This window comes from Protomyctophum parallelum, assembly GCF_964188405.1.
Source record: "Protomyctophum parallelum genome assembly, chromosome: 11".
Lineage (NCBI taxonomy): Eukaryota > Metazoa > Chordata > Actinopteri > Myctophiformes > Myctophidae > Protomyctophum > Protomyctophum parallelum.
In genome coordinates this window covers 42,753,963-42,765,169 of record NC_139707.1, presented here as the reverse complement: position 1 = coordinate 42,765,169, position 11,207 = coordinate 42,753,963, and positions in this window count along the sequence as shown.

Sequence of the window (11,207 nt, the reverse complement as noted above, 5' to 3'; positions counted from 1 at the left end):
GAAACACTCCAGCATTATAAAGCTATAGGAGAACAGGGATTTGAACATTTAGAGATGTATTAACTGAAGGCTCACAGCCTCAGCCTGATAACCTCAAAAGTCTCATATCTCCCCTGAGCCATAGGCAGTTGCTTTGGCTTAGTGGTTAAGATGTTGGCCTTCAGTGCAGGGGACCTGTGTTCGATTCCTGGGTGTTACACTCTGATGAACGTGAGTCTATGTTCAACTCTTGATTCTTTCAACTTTACTATCTGAAGGCTAACATACAAAAGATCGCTTCAACAGTACAAAGAGGCAGATGTTACTGAGTGATGTTGTAGTAGGGGCTATTCAGCACAGAGAGTTCATGTTCAAATCCCACTCTTCCTAAAGTTTAATGCTAGTTATTGAGCTTCATTTACTGCTATTCTAGCAGTGGCTCACAGCCTCAGCCTGACTACCTCAAGACTCTAATTGTCGTAGTGGTTAAGATGTTGGCTTTCCACGTGGGAGACCAGGGTTCGATTCCCGGCTATTACACTATCATACAAAAGAAGACCTCAACAACAGCGCTAAGAAACATCTGATTAATATGAGTCTGTGTTATTTAAACTTTACTGAAGGCTAACGCACAAAAGATCACTTCAAAATTACCAGGAGACTTTGCCTGAGAGTGTCTGACTGATGGTGCAGTGGTCTAATCATCAGGCTTTCAGTACAGACATTCCATGTTCAAGTCCTGTTCCTCCTACAGCTCAATGCTGCAGTAATTTGAACTTTTCAAGGCTTGAATAAAAAATAAAAACTCAAAAGCACCAGGAGACATCTGCTGAATGCCCCAAGGTGCCTTGTGGGGCGGCAGTGGCTCAGGGGTAGAGTGCCTGGATGGTAACCGTAAGGTTGCCAGTTCAAACCCGGGCTCCCCCAGAGTTACTGTCAAAGTGTCCTTGAGCAAGACACTGAACCCCTAATTGCTCCCGATGTGCTAGTTGGTGCCTTGCATGGTTTCCGCTGCCATCGGTGTATGAATGGGTGAATGTAATGCACAATCTCTGTAAAGCACCTTGGATAAAGGCGCGTAGCGCCTTTATCCAAGGTGCTTTACAGAGATTGTGCATGCACCATTTACCATTTATGTTAAATTGGACATTTTCATGGTAAAAGGTTAGCTGGACAGGGTTCTTTCAGACATAAGCCCCAACCATTACATCTCAGGAAACAGGGGGAGAGAGCACCATCTCCCGATGGTCCTCCAGCACCTTGATGTCATGACATGGGACTTGAACCTGCCAACTGTCTGTAGCAGAGGCAACAGGTCAAGCGCTCCACACCATTGAGCCAAGGCACCTTTGGGCAATCAGCAGATGTCTCCTGGTGCTTTTGAGTTTTTATTTTTTATTCAAGCCTTGAAAAGTTCAAATTACTGCAGCATTGAGCTGTAGGAGGAACAGGACTTGAACATGGAATGTCTGTACTGAAAGCCTGATGATTAGACCACTGCACCATCAGTCAGACACTCTCAGGCAAAGTCTCCTGGTAATTTTGAAGTGATCTTTTGTGCGTTAGCCTTCAGTAAAGTTTAAATAACACAGACTCATATTAATCAGATGTTTCTTAGCGCTGTTGTTGAGGTCTTCTTTTGTATGATAGTGTAACAGCCGGGAATCGAACCCTGGTCTCCCACGTGGAAAGCCAACATCTTAACCACTACGACAATTAGAGTTTTGAGGTAGGCAGGCTGAGGCTGTGAGCCACTGCTAGAATAGCAGTAAATGAAGCTCAATAACTAGCATTACACTTTAGGAAGTGTGGGATTTGAACAACTCTCTGTGCTGAATAGCCCCTACTACACCATCACTCAGTAACATCTGCCTCTTTGTACTGTTGAAGCGATCATTTGTATGTTAGCCTTCAGATAGTAAAGTTGAAAGAATCAAGAGTTGAACATAGACTCACGTTCATCAGAGTGTAACACCCAGTAATCGAACACAGGTCCCCTGCACTGAAGGCCAACATCTTAACCACTAAGCCAAAGCAACTGCCTATGGCTGAGCCATAGGCAGTTGCTTTTTTCATTTTTTCATTTTTTTCAAATCCTCAAAAATGATGAAAAACGGCGTGCTGTAGTATGCCGTACGATATGGGTTATAGCCCATGGTCAAAAATGATGAAAAACGAGGATATTTTATTTTATTCAAAAATTCATTTCATTTTTTCACTTTTTTTCAAATCCTCAAAAATGATGAAAAACGCTGTGCTATAGTATGCCGTACGATGTGGGCTATAGCCCATGGTCCAAAATGATGAAAAACGAGGATAAAAAAATTAATTCAAAAATTCAAAAAACGATGGGCTATAACCCATCGTTTTTTTTTCATTTTTTCATTTTTTTCAAATCCTCAAAAATGATGAAAAACGGCGTGCTATCGTATGATCGTATGGGCTATAGCCCATGGTCCAAAATGATGACGTTCTCTCTACCGCAACATACTTAAAAGTATAGCGGTGTATGAGAATGGGTGTTGCGGAGGATGAGAAACATTAACATTGTGCTATAGGAGCAATGGGACTTGAACATAGAATGTCCGTACAGAGAGACTGATCATTAGACCATTGCACCATCAGTCAGACACACAGTGAACATCTCCTGGTAATTGTGTGTGTTAGCCCTCAGTTGGTAAAGTTGAAACACTCCAGCATTATAAAGCTATAGGAGAACAGGGATTTGAACATTTAGAGATGTATTAACTGAAGGCTCACAGCCTCAGCCTGATAACCTCAAAAGTCTCATATCTCCCCTGAGCCATAGGCAGTTGCTTTGGCTTAGTGGTTAAGATGTTGGCCTTCAGTGCAGGGGACCTGTGTTCGATTCCTGGGTGTTACACTCTGATGAACGTGAGTCTATGTTCAACTCTTGATTCTTTCAACTTTACTATCTGAAGGCTAACATACAAAAGATCGCTTCAACAGTACAAAGAGGCAGATGTTACTGAGTGATGTTGTAGTAGGGGCTATTCAGCACAGAGAGTTCATGTTCAAATCCCACTCTTCCTAAAGTTTAATGCTAGTTATTGAGCTTCATTTACTGCTATTCTAGCAGTGGCTCACAGCCTCAGCCTGACTACCTCAAAACTCTAATTGTCGTAGTGGTTAAGATGTTGGCTTTCCACGTGGGAGACCAGGGTTCGATTCCCGTCTATTACACTATCATACAAAAGAAGACCTCAACAACAGCGCTAAGAAACATCTGATTAATATGAGTCTGTGTTATTTAAACTTTACTGAAGGCTAACGCACAAAAGATCACTTCAAAATTACCAGGAGACTTTGCCTGAGAGTGTCTGACTGATGGTGCAGTGGTCTAATCATCAGGCTTTCAGTACAGACATTCCATGTTCAAGTCCTGTTCCTCCTACAGCTCAATGCTGCAGTAATTTGAACTTTTCAAGGCTTGAATAAAAAATAAAAACTCAAAAGCACCAGGAGACATCTGCTGAATGCCCCAAGGTGCCTTGTGGGGCGGCAGTGGCTCAGGGGTAGAGTGCCTGGATGGTAACCGTAAGGTTGCCAGTTCAAACCCGGGCTCCCCCAGAGTTACTGTCAAAGTGTCCTTGAGCAAGACACTGAACCCCTAATTGCTCCCGATGTGCTAGTTGGTGCCTTGCATGGTTTCCGCTGCCATCGGTGTATGAATGGGTGAATGTAATGCACAATCTCTGTAAAGCACCTTGGATAAAGGCGCGTAGCGCCTTTATCCAAGGTGCTTTACAGAGATTGTGCATGCACCATTTACCATTTATGTTAAATTGGACATTTTCATGGTAAAAGGTTAGCTGGACAGGGTTCTTTCAGACATAAGCCCCAACCATTACATCTCAGGAAACAGGGGGAGAGAGCACCATCTCCCGATGGTCCTCCAGCACCTTGATGTCATGACATGGGACTTGAACCTGCCAACTGTCTGTAGCAGAGGCAACAGGTCAAGCGCTCCACACCATTGAGCCAAGGCACCTTTGGGCAATCAGCAGATGTCTCCTGGTGCTTTTGAGTTTTTCTTTTTTATTCAAGCCTTGAAAAGTTCAAATTACTGCAGCATTGAGCTGTAGGAGGAACAGGACTTGAACATGGAATGTCTGTACTGAAAGCCTGATGATTAGACCACTGCACCATCAGTCAGACACTCTCAGGCAAAGTCTCCTGGTAATTTTGAAGTGATCTTTTGTGCGTTAGCCTTCAGTAAAGTTTAAATAACACAGACTCATATTAATCAGATGTTTCTTAGCGCTGTTGTTGAGGTCTTCTTTTGTATGATAGTGTAACAGCCGGGAATCGAACCCTGGTCTCCCACGTGGAAAGCCAACATCTTAACCACTACGACAATTAGAGTTTTGAGGTAGGCAGGCTGAGGCTGTGAGCCACTGCTAGAATAGCAGTAAATGAAGCTCAATAACTAGCATTACACTTTAGGAAGTGTGGGATTTGAACAACTCTCTGTGCTGAATAGCCCCTACTACACCATCACTCAGTAACATCTGCCTCTTTGTACTGTTGAAGCGATCATTTGTATGTTAGCCTTCAGATAGTAAAGTTGAAAGAATCAAGAGTTGAACATAGACTCACGTTCATCAGAGTGTAACACCCAGTAATCGAACACAGGTCCCCTGCACTGAAGGCCAACATCTTAACCACTAAGCCAAAGCAACTGCCTATGGCTGAGCCATAGGCAGTTGCTTTTTTCATTTTTTCATTTTTTTCAAATCCTCAAAAATGATGAAAAACGGCGTGCTGTAGTATGCCGTACGATATGGGTTATAGCCCATGGTCAAAAATGATGAAAAACGAGGATATTTTATTTTATTCAAAAATTCATTTCATTTTTTCACTTTTTTTCAAATCCTCAAAAATGATGAAAAACGCTGTGCTATAGTATGCCGTACGATGTGGGCTATAGCCCATGGTCCAAAATGATGAAAAACGAGGATAAAAAAATTAATTCAAAAATTCAAAAAACGATGGGCTATAACCCATCGTTTTTTTTTCATTTTTTCATTTTTTTCAAATCCTCAAAAATGATGAAAAACGGCGTGCTATCGTATGATCGTATGGGCTATAGCCCATGGTCCAAAATGATGATGTTCTCTCTACCGCAACATACTTAAAAGTATAGCGGTGTATGAGAATGGGTGTTGCGGAGGATGAGAAACATTAACATTGTGCTATAGGAGCAATGGGACTTGAACATAGAATGTCCGTACAGAGAGACTGATCATTAGACCATTGCACCATCAGTCAGACACACAGTGAACATCTCCTGGTAATTGTGTGTGTTAGCCCTCAGTTGGTAAAGTTGAAACACTCCAGCATTATAAAGCTATAGGAGAACAGGGATTTGAACATTTAGAGATGTATTAACTGAAGGCTCACAGCCTCAGCCTGATAACCTCAAAAGTCTCATATCTCCCCTGAGCCATAGGCAGTTGCTTTGGCTTAGTGGTTAAGATGTTGGCCTTCAGTGCAGGGGACCTGTGTTCGATTCCTGGGTGTTACACTCTGATGAACGTGAGTCTATGTTCAACTCTTGATTCTTTCAACTTTACTATCTGAAGGCTAACATACAAAAGATCGCTTCAACAGTACAAAGAGGCAGATGTTACTGAGTGATGTTGTAGTAGGGGCTATTCAGCACAGAGAGTTCATGTTCAAATCCCACTCTTCCTAAAGTTTAATGCTAGTTATTGAGCTTCATTTACTGCTATTCTAGCAGTGGCTCACAGCCTCAGCCTGACTACCTCAAAACTCTAATTGTCGTAGTGGTTAAGATGTTGGCTTTCCACGTGGGAGACCAGGGTTCGATTCCCGGCTATTACACTATCATACAAAAGAAGACCTCAACAACAGCGCTAAGAAACATCTGATTAATATGAGTCTGTGTTATTTAAACTTTACTGAAGGCTAACGCACAAAAGATCACTTCAAAATTACCAGGAGACTTTGCCTGAGAGTGTCTGACTGATGGTGCAGTGGTCTAATCATCAGGCTTTCAGTACAGACATTCCATGTTCAAGTCCTGTTCCTCCTACAGCTCAATGCTGCAGTAATTTGAACTTTTCAAGGCTTGAATAAAAAATAAAAACTCAAAAGCACCAGGAGACATCTGCTGAATGCCCCAAGGTGCCTTGTGGGGCGGCAGTGGCTCAGGGGTAGAGTGCCTGGATGGTAACCGTAAGGTTGCCAGTTCAAACCCGGGCTCCCCCAGAGTTACTGTCAAAGTGTCCTTGAGCAAGACACTGAACCCCTAATTGCTCCCGATGTGCTAGTTGGTGCCTTGCATGGTTTCCGCTGCCATCGGTGTATGAATGGGTGAATGTAATGCACAATCTCTGTAAAGCACCTTGGATAAAGGCGCGTAGCGCCTTTATCCAAGGTGCTTTACAGAGATTGTGCATGCACCATTTACCATTTATGTTAAATTGGACATTTTCATGGTAAAAGGTTAGCTGGACAGGGTTCTTTCAGACATAAGCCCCAACCATTACATCTCAGGAAACAGGGGGAGAGAGCACCATCTCCCGATGGTCCTCCAGCACCTTGATGTCATGACATGGGACTTGAACCTGCCAACTGTCTGTAGCAGAGGCAACAGGTCAAGCGCTCCACACCATTGAGCCAAGGCACCTTTGGGCAATCAGCAGATGTCTCCTGGTGCTTTTGAGTTTTTATTTTTTATTCAAGCCTTGAAAAGTTCAAATTACTGCAGCATTGAGCTGTAGGAGGAACAGGACTTGAACATGGAATGTCTGTACTGAAAGCCTGATGATTAGACCACTGCACCATCAGTCAGACACTCTCAGGCAAAGTCTCCTGGTAATTTTGAAGTTATCTTTTGTGCGTTAGCCTTCAGTAAAGTTTAAATAACACAGACTCATATTAATCAGATGTTTCTTAGCGCTGTTGTTGAGGTCTTCTTTTGTATGATAGTGTAACAGCCGGGAATCGAACCCTGGTCTCCCACGTGGAAAGCCAACATCTTAACCACTACGACAATTAGAGTTTTGAGGTAGGCAGGCTGAGGCTGTGAGCCACTGCTAGAATAGCAGTAAATGAAGCTCAATAACTAGCATTACACTTTAGGAAGTGTGGGATTTGAACAACTCTCTGTGCTGAATAGCCCCTACTACACCATCACTCAGTAACATCTGCCTCTTTGTACTGTTGAAGCGATCATTTGTATGTTAGCCTTCAGATAGTAAAGTTGAAAGAATCAAGAGTTGAACATAGACTCACGTTCATCAGAGTGTAACACCCAGTAATCGAACACAGGTCCCCTGCACTGAAGGCCAACATCTTAACCACTAAGCCAAAGCAACTGCCTATGGCTGAGCCATAGGCAGTTGCTTTTTTCATTTTTTCATTTTTTTCAAATCCTCAAAAATGATGAAAAACGCTGTGCTATAGTATGCCGTACGATGTGGGCTATAGCCCATGGTCCAAAATGATGAAAAACGAGGATAAAAAAATTAATTCAAAAATTCAAAAAACGATGGGCTATAACCCATCGTTTTTTTTTCATTTTTTCATTTTTTTCAAATCCTCAAAAATGATGAAAAACGGCGTGCTATCGTATGATCGTATGGGCTATAGCCCATGGTCCAAAATGATGATGTTCTCTCTACCGCAACATACTTAAAAGTATAGCGGTGTATGAGAATGGGTGTTGCGGAGGATGAGAAACATTAACATTGTGCTATAGGAGCAATGGGACTTGAACATAGAATGTCCGTACAGAGAGACTGATCATTAGACCATTGCACCATCAGTCAGACACACAGTGAACATCTCCTGGTAATTGTGTGTGTTAGCCCTCAGTTGGTAAAGTTGAAACACTCCAGCATTATAAAGCTATAGGAGAACAGGGATTTGAACATTTAGAGATGTATTAACTGAAGGCTCACAGCCTCAGCCTGATAACCTCAAAAGTCTCATATCTCCCCTGAGCCATAGGCAGTTGCTTTGGCTTAGTGGTTAAGATGTTGGCCTTCAGTGCAGGGGACCTGTGTTCGATTCCTGGGTGTTACACTCTGATGAACGTGAGTCTATGTTCAACTCTTGATTCTTTCAACTTTACTATCTGAAGGCTAACATACAAAAGATCGCTTCAACAGTACAAAGAGGCAGATGTTACTGAGTGATGTTGTAGTAGGGGCTATTCAGCACAGAGAGTTCATGTTCAAATCCCACTCTTCCTAAAGTTTAATGCTAGTTATTGAGCTTCATTTACTGCTATTCTAGCAGTGGCTCACAGCCTCAGCCTGACTACCTCAAAACTCTAATTGTCGTAGTGGTTAAGATGTTGGCTTTCCACGTGGGAGACCAGGGTTCGATTCCCGGCTATTACACTATCATACAAAAGAAGACCTCAACAACAGCGCTAAGAAACATCTGATTAATATGAGTCTGTGTTATTTAAACTTTACTGAAGGCTAACGCACAAAAGATCACTTCAAAATTACCAGGAGACTTTGCCTGAGAGTGTCTGACTGATGGTGCAGTGGTCTAATCATCAGGCTTTCAGTACAGACATTCCATGTTCAAGTCCTGTTCCTCCTACAGCTCAATGCTGCAGTAATTTGAACTTTTCAAGGCTTGAATAAAAAATAAAAACTCAAAAGCACCAGGAGACATCTGCTGAATGCCCCAAGGTGCCTTGTGGGGCGGCAGTGGCTCAGGGGTAGAGTGCCTGGATGGTAACCGTAAGGTTGCCAGTTCAAACCCGGGCTCCCCCAGAGTTACTGTCAAAGTGTCCTTGAGCAAGACACTGAACCCCTAATTGCTCCCGATGTGCTAGTTGGTGCCTTGCATGGTTTCCGCTGCCATCGGTGTATGAATGGGTGAATGTAATGCACAATCTCTGTAAAGCACCTTGGATAAAGGCGCGTAGCGCCTTTATCCAAGGTGCTTTACAGAGATTGTGCATGCACCATTTACCATTTATGTTAAATTGGACATTTTCATGGTAAAAGGTTAGCTGGACAGGGTTCTTTCAGACATAAGCCCCAACCATTACATCTCAGGAAACAGGGGGAGAGAGCACCATCTCCCGATGGTCCTCCAGCACCTTGATGTCATGACATGGGACTTGAACCTGCCAACTGTCTGTAGCAGAGGCAACAGGTCAAGCGCTCCACACCATTGAGCCAAGGCACCTTTGGGCAATCAGCAGATGTCTCCTGGTGCTTTTGAGTTTTTATTTTTTATTCAAGCCTTGAAAAGTTCAAATTACTGCAGCATTGAGCTGTAGGAGGAACAGGACTTGAACATGGAATGTCTGTACTGAAAGCCTGATGATTAGACCACTGCACCATCAGTCAGACACTCTCAGGCAAAGTCTCCTGGTAATTTTGAAGTTATCTTTTGTGCGTTAGCCTTCAGTAAAGTTTAAATAACACAGACTCATATTAATCAGATGTTTCTTAGCGCTGTTGTTGAGGTCTTCTTTTGTATGATAGTGTAACAGCCGGGAATCGAACCCTGGTCTCCCACGTGGAAAGCCAACATCTTAACCACTACGACAATTAGAGTTTTGAGGTAGGCAGGCTGAGGCTGTGAGCCACTGCTAGAATAGCAGTAAATGAAGCTCAATAACTAGCATTACACTTTAGGAAGTGTGGGATTTGAACAACTCTCTGTGCTGAATAGCCCCTACTACACCATCACTCAGTAACATCTGCCTCTTTGTACTGTTGAAGCGATCATTTGTATGTTAGCCTTCAGATAGTAAAGTTGAAAGAATCAAGAGTTGAACATAGACTCACGTTCATCAGAGTGTAACACCCAGTAATCGAACACAGGTCCCCTGCACTGAAGGCCAACATCTTAACCACTAAGCCAAAGCAACTGCCTATGGCTGAGCCATAGGCAGTTGCTTTTTTCATTTTTTCATTTTTTTCAAATCCTCAAAAATGATGAAAAACGCTGTGCTATAGTATGCCGTACGATGTGGGCTATAGCCCATGGTCCAAAATGATGAAAAACGAGGATAAAAAAATTAATTCAAAAATTCAAAAAACGATGGGCTATAACCCATCGTTTTTTTTTCATTTTTTCATTTTTTTCAAATCCTCAAAAATGATGAAAAACGGCGTGCTATCGTATGATCGTATGGGCTATAGCCCATGGTCCAAAATGATGATGTTCTCTCTACCGCAACATACTTAAAAGTATAGCGGTGTATGAGAATGGGTGTTGCGGAGGATGAGAAACATTAACATTGTGCTATAGGAGCAATGGGACTTGAACATAGAATGTCCGTACAGAGAGACTGATCATTAGACCATTGCACCATCAGTCAGACACACAGTGAACATCTCCTGGTAATTGTGTGTGTTAGCCCTCAGTTGGTAAAGTTGAAACACTCCAGCATTATAAAGCTATAGGAGAACAGGGATTTGAACATTTAGAGATGTATTAACTGAAGGCTCACAGCCTCAGCCTGATAACCTCAAAAGTCTCATATCTCCCCTGAGCCATAGGCAGTTGCTTTGGCTTAGTGGTTAAGATGTTGGCCTTCAGTGCAGGGGACCTGTGTTCGATTCCTGGGTGTTACACTCTGATGAACGTGAGTCTATGTTCAACTCTTGATTCTTTCAACTTTACTATCTGAAGGCTAACATACAAAAGATCGCTTCAACAGTACAAAGAGGCAGATGTTACTGAGTGATGTTGTAGTAGGGGCTATTCAGCACAGAGAGTTCATGTTCAAAATTCAAATCCCACTCTTCCTAAAGTTTAATGCTAGTTATTGAGCTTCATTTACTGCTATTCTAGCAGTGGCTCACAGCCTCAGCCTGACTACCTCAAAACTCTAATTGTCGTAGTGGTTAAGATGTTGGCTTTCCACGTGGGAGACCAGGGTTCGATTCCCGGCTATTACACTATCATACAAAAGAAGACCTCAACAACAGCGCTAAGAAACATCTGATTAATATGAGTCTGTGTTATTTAAACTTTACTGAAGGCTAACGCACAAAAGATCACTTCAAAATTACCAGGAGACTTTGCCTGAGAGTGTCTGACTGATGGTGCAGTGGTCTAATCATCAGGCTTTCAGTACAGACATTCCATGTTCAAGTCCTGTTCCTCCTACAGCTCAATGCTGCAGTAATTTGAACTTTTCAAGGCTTGAATAAAAAATAAAAACTCAAAAGCACCAGGAGACATCTGCTGAATGC